Raw genomic sequence first — 13,039 nt, forward strand, 5'->3', positions numbered from 1 at the left:
GGTAGAGAGAGAGGAGGGGAGGGGAGGGGAGAGGTGGGGAGGGGGGAGGGGGGAGGATGGGAAAGGCAGCGGAGCACAACAGACACTAGTATGGCAATTTGTAAATCAATGGATGTGTAACTGATGTGATTCTGCAATCTGTGTATGGGGTGAAGGTGGGAGTTCATAACCCACTTGAATCAAAGTGTCGAATATGATATGTCAAGAAATTTGTAATGTTTTGAACAACCCACAATAAAAAATTAAAAAAAAAATCAGATACTGTAAAGTGCCAGCACTTCTTTATGTACCATTAAAAAATAAATCTATTATTTGATTAAAAACAAATATTACCTCTTCAAGACATAATGGCAGTAATTTAGTGAGTTAAGCAAACTAGATTCATGAATTGTGTTACAATTTTGACACATTATATGTTCTATGAAGTCATATTGTGGAAATTAATAATTTCTCTATGCACATGACTGCATGTTTATTTCATCATCTTTCTAAATTAATAACAATTGAAATTGAATATACCCTAAAATTTTTTTTCTCAATTAAATGAAATTAACTTTATATTATGTCAATTTGTTATTCTTTTGCACTTTATAACCCTTTAGAAATGTTTCAATTATGGTTAAGTATTGCTGTTTTCCACTTTACAATTACATTTATTATACAGTCATACTATTTAAATTACAACATAAAATTTAATATTAAATCAATTTATGATATTTTATAGGTTCTATAGTTTCCATGCTAAGTGAATTAAATGTAGGGTTATCAATAGCACATACCCCTTCAGAATCAAGGTGGATTCTTGCCCCAAAATTGCTTCAGGTATTAAGGCTGAAGGTATCATACACAAGTACTGCAAGAGGCTATGAAAGGTATCATTGCTAACACAATGTGGCATTCTGGGGAAAACAGTTTGCAAATTTCCTGTGATGGACCAAAAATAAACTGGAGGAGAGAGAGTATGCAAAAGGAGACAATTTGGGGTTTGTATGGAATTAACAGATGAGGCCTATATGAGAGTTTCTCACCCATTAGGAGCTTAGGTGGTTTGAACTTTCCATCAATAGTAAAGAAGTGAGCTTGTGTGTTACCTTTCCTAGATGAAGGGGAATGAGAGGAGGTGAAAAATAAAGGATAGGGTCAGATCCTTCATTATACTCAAAGAAAAATAAGAATATGGTACCATATTGATTTTTATTTTTTTAAAGAGAGAGTGAGAGAGAGAGAGGGAGAGAATTTTTTAATATTTATTTTTTAGTTTTCGGCTGACACAACATCTTTGTTTGTATGTGGTACTGAGGATGGAACCCTCAGTAGGCGAGCGTGCTACCGCTTGAGCCACATCTCCAGCCCCCCATATTGATTTTAGAATTGGGATTCCTTTAGGAAATTATACTCATAGTACCCTGTTTAGTGAAATTAATTTTAAAATTGAAATTAAATAGAGGGATCACATACATATTTCTAAATAATAAAACACCATTTATATAGAGAGATATATAATGTACCTAAATATAAATTGTGGTCTGGATATAAATATAGATAATTCCTCCTTCCTTTGTTTATATTTACACAATCTTGTGTTTTACTATGTTCTTTGGGGTATTTTACATTCTTTCAAACATGAGTTCTGTATAACTTACTTGCAGAATGAGAGAGAAAGTATTCTTAACTTTAATGCAAGTCAATGATAATTTACTTTAAAGGTAAAATGTTACTGCTCACTGAGTTCTTAACTCTTAGAAACCTGTAAACAGATTGCAGGAGTAAAAATCAAAGGCTTATGCAAACCCACGAAGGACAGGAATTTAGCTCTTGCTTTCATATAGCAGAGGTGTTTTTCATTTGTCTTCAAATCCTATGGAATTGATTAGACAATATACTGTGTAAGTATATCTATATTTGATATCTTTGGTTGAAAATTTTACACTAGAGAAACTTTGACAATAATAGAACATGTCTACAAAAAACAATTTACTTTCTGGTAATTGGGCACACTCCTCTTGTATTATTGACATTGTATGTTTGAATAAAAGTTTTTTTCCTATATCTCAGCCTTTATTTGATGATTTGTTACCAAACAATGACAATAATGCCATCAATTAATGGTTATTACTAAAGGACTAGGAAGGCATTCAAATGTAGTTTGATAGAAGCAACTTTAAAAGAAATACTTTAAAACATTTTACTATAGAATTATTAATGCTATATCCATAAAAACTGATTATGTGACCTTGACATGCTAGGTATGATATTGTTAATCCTGATATAAGAAAGGAACTGTTTCAAAATGTTATCAATTTTTCAATTACCATCTTTTTGACAGTTGATACTTAAAACTGATCATTAAGATCTAATACTAAGAAAGACATGAATTAAAACTAAAGCATATTACTAAGATAGATTTCTCATATTTTATATTGCTTATATATCATGTAATTTTTTAGTGTTTTTTGTTTTCTGTGTAAATGATTTCATTTGTGTCTAATAAGATACATCATCTGTGTCTTTATTTTCAGGAATCTTGGTTTTATTTAGAATTAGAATTGGGTTTTCAGCTTTGTAATATCACCAATGAATATTCTCTTTGACAATAATATATTTAGAACTTTTCAGAATTTCAGATGTCTGCTATATTCAGTATCCTGAGAGAGTTAAGCACATAAAGATTCAGAAATTCAGTAACTATATGCTTTAATTATGGAGTTCTTAAGTGAACAATTTGATTCTAAGAAAAGGATTCTCTTTTTCCCTATGCTGCTTAGAAAATAAGAACAGTAGAAACTTATTTGCTTAGGATGTTTCAACAAATTTTGAAATTTCAACTTACTATTAATAACCTCTGCTCTCTTTCCTGTGGAGTATACAGAAAATTCTCGGGAAAAAAAAAAAGCTAAAGAATGATTATTATTATATATTGTCATGTATATATGTTTCTAAGAGCATTAATTAGTGAAATGGGTAATGAGAGTATTTTAATGTGCTAACAGTTTACTATCTTCAAAATTATATTTTAAATGATCAAATAAGAGATTGTCAATTGCTTTCCTAGCTACTCTTTTCTCACAGCAGGCAATCATTGGAAGTCATGCTTTTACAGTAATCTTCATTTTATACTTGTCTAGTTGCTACTTCATTTATTCTGAAATATCTTAAAAATAATAAAATACTTGATTGCCTTGATATTGTTCTATAATTTCTTAGACTGTTGCAAAGCAGTTTAAAAATCAAAATATTTAATTATATTATATTTGTAGTAGTTAATATTTATAAGAATATATGCAAATATATACACACAAAAGATATCGCATCATTTTATGAGGACTAAAGAATTTACTTCTAAAATAATGAAAAATATCAAAACATTCTTGGAAAACATATTCAAACTTCAGTTTCTTGCTTAAATATATGTTACAAATTAATTAAAAATATATATTGGTACAGGGGACTGAGTATGGTGCAGATAAAAATTTTCCACTGTTGAAATGAGAAAAGTAAGGTCAAGGGACACTACTTGTACATTAGATTTTCTTACACAATTCCCAGTTCTTACAAGATCGTTGTGATTTGAAAATCTAAAATTAACTCAGAATGTCTGGAAGGACTCGTTTGAAATTGGAGATGTAAACACTGGCAAGGTCTTGTAGGGTCTTGATCTACAAATATTTTGAAATGCTGCATCATTACCAATTCACAAAATGAATGTCTGACATAACAAATAAGTATGGTCAGTAGGAGGAGGGAGAAGGCATAAGTCTGTGGATGGTTTTAATAACAGAATAACATTATCATACTTACTACTCATAAAGGTGAGTTTGGAAAATGAGCATGAACAAGACTATTTGATATTTGGGATGATATTTAAGTGACACTTTATAATGGCCACATAAAAGTTAAAGTAGATAGGAATTTCATCAAAGCAAACAACGTTTATTTTTATGACCTTAACTTACATTGTGAAACAATTTCGACAGTGTGTTTTTGGTTTCTGTCTGTCTTCTCTTTCTTTACTCAGCTTCTGAATATGAATCTATGTTGCACAACACACTCTTCCCTGAATGGCCTAACAGGCTGCAACCCCTCTGGGTTATCTTAGCTATGCCAATGAGTACTGCGCAGATAACTGTACCAGAAATTACTGTAGAAATTGAAAATATTTGTCTTGATATTGATATTGGCTCTTAAACTGCAAGTAGTTTGCCATAAAATGGAATAAAAACATAGATGACAAATGAAAATCAAAGAGGCATAATACATGGTCTGCATACAAAGTCATAGAAGCAAGAATGGCCTCAATTGCCTTTAGTTTCATTGGCTCATGTTGTACATGATTTTCACAGAATATTTTCTTCTTAATTTTTCTACAGGTAGAGTAATATGAAAATAAATTTATATTTAATAAAGAAGGAATTTCTTCTGAAATTCATTAGATTACACATCACATCTGCTTTAGATGAATAATTTTCTAGTGAGATCTAAGAATGTAAATTAAATTCACTCATATTGTATAATTTTAAGACTATTTTAAATGTTCAATTAACATATCTTGTACTCCACATGTTTTTATTTATGTTACAAGAAATAAAATTTGGAAAGAATGATGTATTTCCCTGACGCTTCTTAACATCTTTTAAAAAAAAAGCAGATGGTATCTTTATTGAGATAAATAATTAAAATCTCCAAAGCCTACAAACAATAATAATTTAGTATTAAGCATTTAGTACTTTTTAATTTGACATCCTAGTCATTCTTTCCTGTTTATACAAAGGCTAAAAAAACGTTTTCTTCTTTTAAAATGTCAGTCCTATAAGTAGAATCAGCACATTTGAACAATGTGAAAATAGTCAATAGGGAAATGCAAATCAGTCACAATGAGACACTATTACATACCCACTACTATGTCTGTAATCAAGATAAAACAGCCAAAAAGTTGTGGGGGGTGTGTGCGGAGATATTGGAAGCCCATATGTTGATAGTGAATCTGTAGTAGCTCAGTAAGGGAGTGTCTATGGTTTCAATCTCCAGTACAAAACACAAGCATAAAAACACAATGAATATGTCATTCTTTCGGTGTATACCGTTTGAGGTATATTCAGCTTTTTAAATATGTACCTTTATGTCTTTCAAGAAATTTGGGAGATAGTCATTCACTATTTTTGTGAATATTTTTTTCAGTCCTACTTTCTCTAATATTTTTGAAACTTTAATAACATAAATTTTGAATGTGTGGTTGCTATTTTTCCAAGATTGATGAGTGTTTTTTTTTTCCATTTGTTTTGTTCAGACTGGATAAATTCTATTGATCTTTCCTCAGTTTTTTTTTTCTATCTTGCCACTCTACTTTTCTGTTGATTCCATCTAGAAGATTGTGTTTCCTATTATTTATTTTTAAATTCTATAATTTTTATCTAGCTATCATTATAACCTTAATATCTTTGCTCACATTTTTAATTTTTTTTGTTTCAAGAAAATCTAGAAAGGAAATTGACTTTGAAAAATTGTAAAATAACTGCTTTAAATATTTTTGCCAGATAAATTTAACATAAGATTAATCTCAGTGTTTAGATCTGTTAATTGCCCTTTCTTTTATTTTTTGGTATTTATTTATTTTTCATTCTAATTTGTTATATATGACAGCAGATTTCATTACAATTCATATTTCACATATAGAGCACATTTTTTTCATATCTCTGGTTGTATATAAAGTATGTTCACACCATTCATGTCTTCATACATGTACTTAAGGTAAAAATTTTCTTAATCAAATTGTGATTTTCTTGGTTCTTCATATGCTGAAAAATTTTTAATTATATCCTGCATCTTTATTAACTATATTAGAAGATCTTTGGCCCTATTTGAATATTTTGTTCAAGTAAGCAGGCATTCTATTTTAGTTCAGCACGCATGTCTCAGCCTGTTTTTCAGGCCTATTTTCAATGACCATTAAAAGTTCAAAGCTTTTACGGTGTTACTTTAGTCTGCTGGGTTAGTTGGTGCTGTTGGGATTCTCACCATTCAGTCAGCCCCTATTGGTTCTGCCTTAAAGGATGGAGTTATCCCATACCAGGGGGTCTGTCAGTGGGGGAGATTCAGAACTAGGAAAATGAAGGTGCTTCTCAGACTGGAAATGTGTGGCTGGACTTTCCTTGCCTCTGTTGGACAGAGACAGCTTGCTGGGATGAGTACACTTTGTGACCCCCCCCCCCCTTTTCACTAATGGTTCCTTGTAGTCTATTTCAATATTTTGTTTAATTGCTCATTATCTCATTTAATCAAGTAAAATAATTATTTTTTCTAACATATTAATTAGCCATTATCCATGGAAACTTGTCCTTTTGTCTAATACTTTAAATTAGGGATTTTGATTTCAAAAGTTCCAACATCTACCTCCATTAATTTGCTTAAAATTTAAAATATTTTATATAGTTTCAAGAAGAAAGTCTTTCAAAACTATTAAAATACTTAGAGCTCATTAATAGTGTTTAGCTATGTAGTTATTAAAGAAAAAAAATTCTTATTTTTTTCTACTAAGTTGACTTGGTGATTAGACATACTGACAGCATAACTTTCCTGAGGAAAAGCAAGTTGAGATAATAGTAAGATAGGACCACATTGTCATTTATAGAGACCTGGGCTCACATATTGACTCTGCTATCTGCTAATTGTATAAATATTACTAGTCTATGAAATTCTCCCCTAGAACTCCTTACCACTGAGTAGTGAGTGAGGTGTGCCTCTAGGTAAATAGAACTATTAAGTGGTTATATGTAGGAAATTTTCTTCAGCCATTCTCACTCACTGCCCATGGGAAAGAAGTTTCAATCATCTGTATCTATTTGTTTGAGTTGTAAATTTTATTATATCTAAGTAAGGTGTCACTCTTTCACAGTTTTAGGAGAATAAAGAACTAAGAAGTTGTTATTTTTGGCCTCCTATGAGGCCAAAACTTCAAAACTGCAAAAACTTCAAACTTCCAAGAATTTTCATCTATTTATGACTAAAGAATTACAGCAAGGAAGTGACTAAAATTATGGAAAACAGCAACTGAAGGAAATTCCTCCAAGAGTGCATTTTGACAGCACTAGTTTCAGAGTACCACATCTGAAAGAGAAATATAGCAAGTACAAAGAAATAATCCTACTAAATGTAACTGCTCATTCTAAAACCTAATCTTATAAAATTACCTTCTTAAAAGTAAGATTTATGGGTTTACAACCTACCTCTAAGTATTGTTCCCTTATAGGATAATAGTATTTAAAAATTCTCAAAAATCACAATTATTATAGCTATAAATTGAGTAGCTATAAATTACATTGAATGAGTTTTATATTTTTTTGTTGTAGCATCATTTTTCTGCTAGGAACCTTGTGGCTTAATTAAATCAGGTACTATACCAGAATTCAGTAAAATCTAAATTCTACTCTTTCATATTTAAAGGTATTGTAGTAAAACAAGTGCATATAAATTTTTTATCCCCAATCTTTTTTTTTCAGAGCAAAATTAATACTTGATAGAAAAAAGAGACCTGTTCAGAAATACAACCTGTGTATTTCTCTTTTGATTCTTAAAGTTTAATTTGGCAGACCATTCGGTAAATCACTAAGTGAGAAAGGCACATGTCCTTCTAAAAGGCATTACTCATAAATGCATTGATTTAACTGTTCAATAAAAACTTACCTAGTTAAACTTACCTACTTCACTCTAGAGGATTTCCTGTGTATTTGGAATCCACAAATTAGGGGAAAAAATAAAATAAAATTTCATTTCTTCATGGAACTTTCCTTTGTTCTTTCCAGTGGAAGAGAAAGATACTAAATGCCAAATATATATATTTATATATATGATTATAAATATATATATATGATTATATTTTTATATTAATATTACAGATAAAATAAGAATGACAAAATAACTGAAATACTGAGGACTTAATAAAATTTACTATTAATGTCTTAATGAGAAGGTGACATCTAAACAAAGATTTAAAGAAAGTGAACTTGTAATCTAAGTGTATACCTGAAAAAAGAATATTCTGGGAAAAGGAAATAATAAAGTAAAATATAGCTGGGCATGGTGGTGCATGCTTATAATCCTAACAGCTCTGGAGGCTGAGACAGGAGGATCATGAGTCCAAAGCTATCCTCAGCAATGGTAAGGCGCTAAGCAATTCAGTGAGACCCTGTCTGTAAATAAAATACAAAAATAGGGCTGGGAATGTGTCTCAGGGGTTGAGTGCATCTAGGTTTAATCTCTGGTACCCAAATAAATAAATAAAGTAAAATATAATAAAAATTTTAACATTCCCTAATGTGGAAGTCTTATTTTGATTTTCAGAAAATTTAGGAGTTCAGAATAATTGAAATACTGTTAGCAAACTATGCATTAATAAAGATATTATAGGAGTAAGAAAGGGGCTATATCATGCCTTGATCCTGAAAACCATTATTGTGACTTCAACATTTGTTTTCATTCTGAATGAAAGAGAAGACACAGTAGACATTTGAACAAAAACTGACATGGTTTGAGTTCAATTTACAATAACTATCTCCCCACCCTTCTCTCTCACTCTGTCTCTTTTAATTTTAAGGAAATAAGGAAAAAACTAAAACCTGTCAGGAGATTATTATAGTAGTTCAAGTAAGGGGAAATCACATCTCTGAGAGAGCTGCATTTTAGCAGCAGATTAGGCTAGATGTGATTTTGCATTAAGTGCAACAGTTATCCAGATATATGAGACTCTTTATATCCAAGCTGCATATACATAGGATAGAAAAGAATAATATGTGAATATTTCTTCCTTATTACTCTTTTGGAAATCTATCCTGCTTTTTGGCCATATATGTTCCCATGACTTAGTGTGGGGAAGGAAAATATTTTTGTTGAAATTCTCATAATTTCAATCATGCAAAATTTTAGGTCACATCCTTACTTTTCCAGGTGAGTCATCTTCTAATTTTTAGAGAATATTGATGATGGATGTAACCTTTCTGTCATGAGTTTTATGTTTTTAAAGTGAGAAATCAGCTAAAGGGACCATTTGGAAAATGATTTTTTTTCCACACAAATTGCTGGACTCAACATGGGTAATCATTAAATGTTATTTAATATTACATTTTCTTAGGTAGTACTCTATAGTCTTACAACCTCACATTCACAGGAAATGATCTTATAGACATTATACACTATAATAGTAAATTATAATGAATGTTCCGTTATCTATGTAGAACTTGGCAAGAAAATCAATTAAATTTCTCTACACCTTATAGTTATTAGAAATATAAATTGTTGGGACAGCAATTAAAATGGAAATTGTATAAAATATCCATATAAAACATGTTCAAAATTATATTTAATATATTTTCTACTATTAAATTCATTCATATTAGTGATTTTGCTTAAACTGGAATTCCACAATAGGTTTTCTGGAATTTTTTTAGTTATCTCCTGAATATCATAGAATCATATTCATTACAGATGATAAAATTTTTAAAGCCATTTTTACAAACCATTCTGTGTTTGATATATTTTATATATAAAGGATCTTAGGATTTTTTTCTGTGGAGACTTGTGATATTTTAATTTCTGGTAATCATTCTAAAGTGCATCATATGAAACATTTGAAAACAATGGAGAAGCCCTAATTTGCATAATAAATATGCACTGATTTGAATCTCTTGTTGTGGCTTTTATGACACTAAAAGTGTAACATTTTCTAAGCAACTGTTTGTAGATTCACCTGCTAGATGTCTAACAGGTCTCTTGCTTCCAAATCCAACATTTTAGGCAGTTTACTATCTTTCTAGGACCATTAGAAAAAGACACCTCTTGTAGTGCAATAGATTCCTTGTCCAGTATTGGCAGGGGCACTATTTCCTCTTGATTTCTTTGATTGGTGTTCACTTGAATACGTTTTGCATTTAAAAGCCAGGTAGGAAACATCTTATGCTGTTCATCACTCTCACTTCCTGACTGCCTGTGGGGATTGCAAGATGTGCCCTTAACCTTTGCTTTTCACCACCTACTGAGTAGCTGTACAAAATGCTGCTTGAATCTGAAGATAAACTATCCAAAAGCTTCAGGCTCTGTTTAGATGCCACAAAGTATTTTTTAAAAGGAATAAAATATCAAGTCAAACCTGTGAACGATTTGTTTAATCAGCAGTGTGGCATAGCACAGAAGGGGATTTGAGTTAGGGATTAAAAACTAGTGCAGTTCTAAATTTATTCTGTCTCTTTTTCTCATTAGACATGCAATATAACTGTGATCAAAAAATTTTAAAAGCAATCATGGTAGGTAGCACCTTAGCACTTTTTCATCTGGCATAACCTATAACAAAAATTGAAGTAATTAGGGACACAGACACATTGTATAAATATAATAAATACCTATTTATATGTAAAAATAAAAGCATAGTTTATTTTAAAATTGGTTGTCACATTCTTATTGGTATAATATTGAAATATATACATTTTGATAGAATTTGATTATGTGTGTGTGTGCATGCATGTGTGTATATTACTATTATATCACCAACAACCAATTAAGATAAATAAAAGGTATATTGACAAGGATGTACAACAATTGGATCTCATGCATTGGGTTTAGGAAATTTAACAACTCAATAAAACTGGAAAATAATTTAGACATTCTTAAAATACTAGACATAAACCACACAGTGTGACTCATGCATTCCCTACCTAGGTATCTACTCAAGATAACTTAAAGTGCTTGTGTGTACTGTTCATAGAAGATTCATTTATTATAATTCTAAACTGAAAACAAACCAAATGCCAAATAATAGGCAAATAGATAAATAAATGATAGTATATTCATAAAATGGAAAACCACTGTGGCATACAAATGAGTCAACTATCGACACATATATCCATATGGCTTTATCATAAAATAGTACACAAAGTGAAAGAAGTCAGATGAAAAAAGAGTACATACTGCATGATTAAATTTTTATACAATTTATAAAATGCAAACTAATCTTTAGTAGAAATCAGAAGAGTGGTTGTCTAGTATAAAAGGGAAAATATGAAAAAATAATATGTAAAATGACACAAATAATTTTTTTAAGTTTTATTATTAGCTTGATTGTGGGAATTGTTTTATGAATGCAAATGTAGGTCATAATTCATTAAGATGTATTATTTAAATATGTTAATTTTGTGTTGGTGGAGTCAATTGATATGGCTTGAATGTATCCCTTCCAAAATTCAATGTCTAATGTTGAAACTCAATGTTTAATGCAGTATTTAAGAGATGGGATATGAGTGATTCAATCATGAGGTCTCCTCCCTTCCTCAATGAGGTTGAGGATCTTATAAAGAGGCTTCCTGTAGTGTTTTCTAGCTTGCTCTTCCATCTCACACCATGTGTGGATATGGGTTCCTCCTGTCTGCACATAGTGCTCAAGGTTTCCATCTTGGAAACAGACCAGATTCACACCAGGTGACTGAACTTGCTGACACCTTGATCTTGGACTTCCTACCCTCCAGAACTGGGAGAAATAAACATTTTTTTTTTAAATAAATTCCCAGTCTGTGGTAACTTTTTACATTGGCACAAAAAGTCTGAGATAGGAATACATTTCTTATCTTTTGAAATTTAATTTGTTTTATTGTTTTAGGAATTTATCTTTTAAAATATATGGAAATATGATCTGGAAGAAAACTAAATTGGTGATGACAAAGCAGAAAAATAGTGAAATAATCACCCTGCATAAACAAATATAAAAAACTGGGGAGAGAGACTTAGACCTTGGAAAGTGTCCAAAATACAAGAGTTGCAGAATAATGTTGTTATTAAAAAAATACCCAACTGATATATACTGTGAATTTTAGTGTATTGGCCTGGGGTTACCATTAAAACTTCTAAAGCCAACAAAAACAAAGGTGGGAAAAGCCACAGTCTTACCTATTAAGTTTTCACAGATCAGAATTCAGGACTGGGAAAAGAGCATGAAAGGGTATGTGGAAATTCTGTCTGTTCAAGAACCCCAGAAATAATTAGAACTGAATCAAAGCATGATCTGCTTGAAGTGCAGACTAAAAGATAAATGATGTACAAAAAAGATCTCAGTTTATCTTTAGTTAATAAACAAACAAATAAAAACTAAACATCCTGGTAGATACCCAGGATATAATTCCATATTCTAGAATTTAGAGTTTACAGGGGGCCAGTTCATCCATTGTTGCTTCCCTTAACTGATTGCATTCTCAAAGGTTCATAGTGCAGGTGGTGGAATTGTTATACTGAATGTCTTTGAAGTATCAGAGTATAAAATGAGAAGGAAAGACAGAATTTGAACATAAGGGAGCAACTCAGAAGCAAGGGATGCAGAGAAAAGCTAAGCCCATCTCTGCCTACATCATAAACTGAATAAAATTTACTTTGAGACAAGGGAACCATAGACGGCCCAGCCTAAAGATTATGCCAATATTGGAAACCATGGTATTAGGACAGAGAGATTAGATGATGAACTGCATACATTCCTGTCACTGGTGTGGTCAATTAGTTGCTTAGCTACCTCAGTCGGGTAGAGACAGGGAGTCAAAACACAGGAGCTGGTGAGAGAACTGGCAGGAGACAAACCTCAAGTCGTTGCCCAGTAGCTCTGTTTATTTTTGGAATGCACACAACTGTTATAGGGTTCCAGTAGGGCGTGCCTGTCAATCATACATAAGCAAGACAATATCTATAAGCCAATCATCTTCTGCCTAATGTAACCACACTGTGAGGAAACTCTAAATATTGCTGTCATGGTGGAAAGCAATCTGGAAGGGTCTTTGGCCCTTACTGAGTCAGGGGTTTCATGCCCTGAAGCCCCTGACTGTCTGTTTCACCCCATCCTCCAGGCCCTCCTGTCAAGTCTGAAGGAATGTGGATATTTCAAGCACTTCTGAGCTGTTCATGGCTGCTAGCTGTGACTGAAAGTTATTCCAACATTTCCTCTCCTTTTATTAAATTTATTGCCAAAGGAGAACCCTGATGAGAGAAGAGAGGAAAAGTCAAAAGCATGGAAAAGGGGGGG

This window comes from Marmota marmota, unplaced genomic scaffold (assembly GCF_001458135.2).
Source record: "Marmota marmota marmota unplaced genomic scaffold, marMar, whole genome shotgun sequence".
Lineage (NCBI taxonomy): Eukaryota > Metazoa > Chordata > Mammalia > Rodentia > Sciuridae > Marmota > Marmota marmota.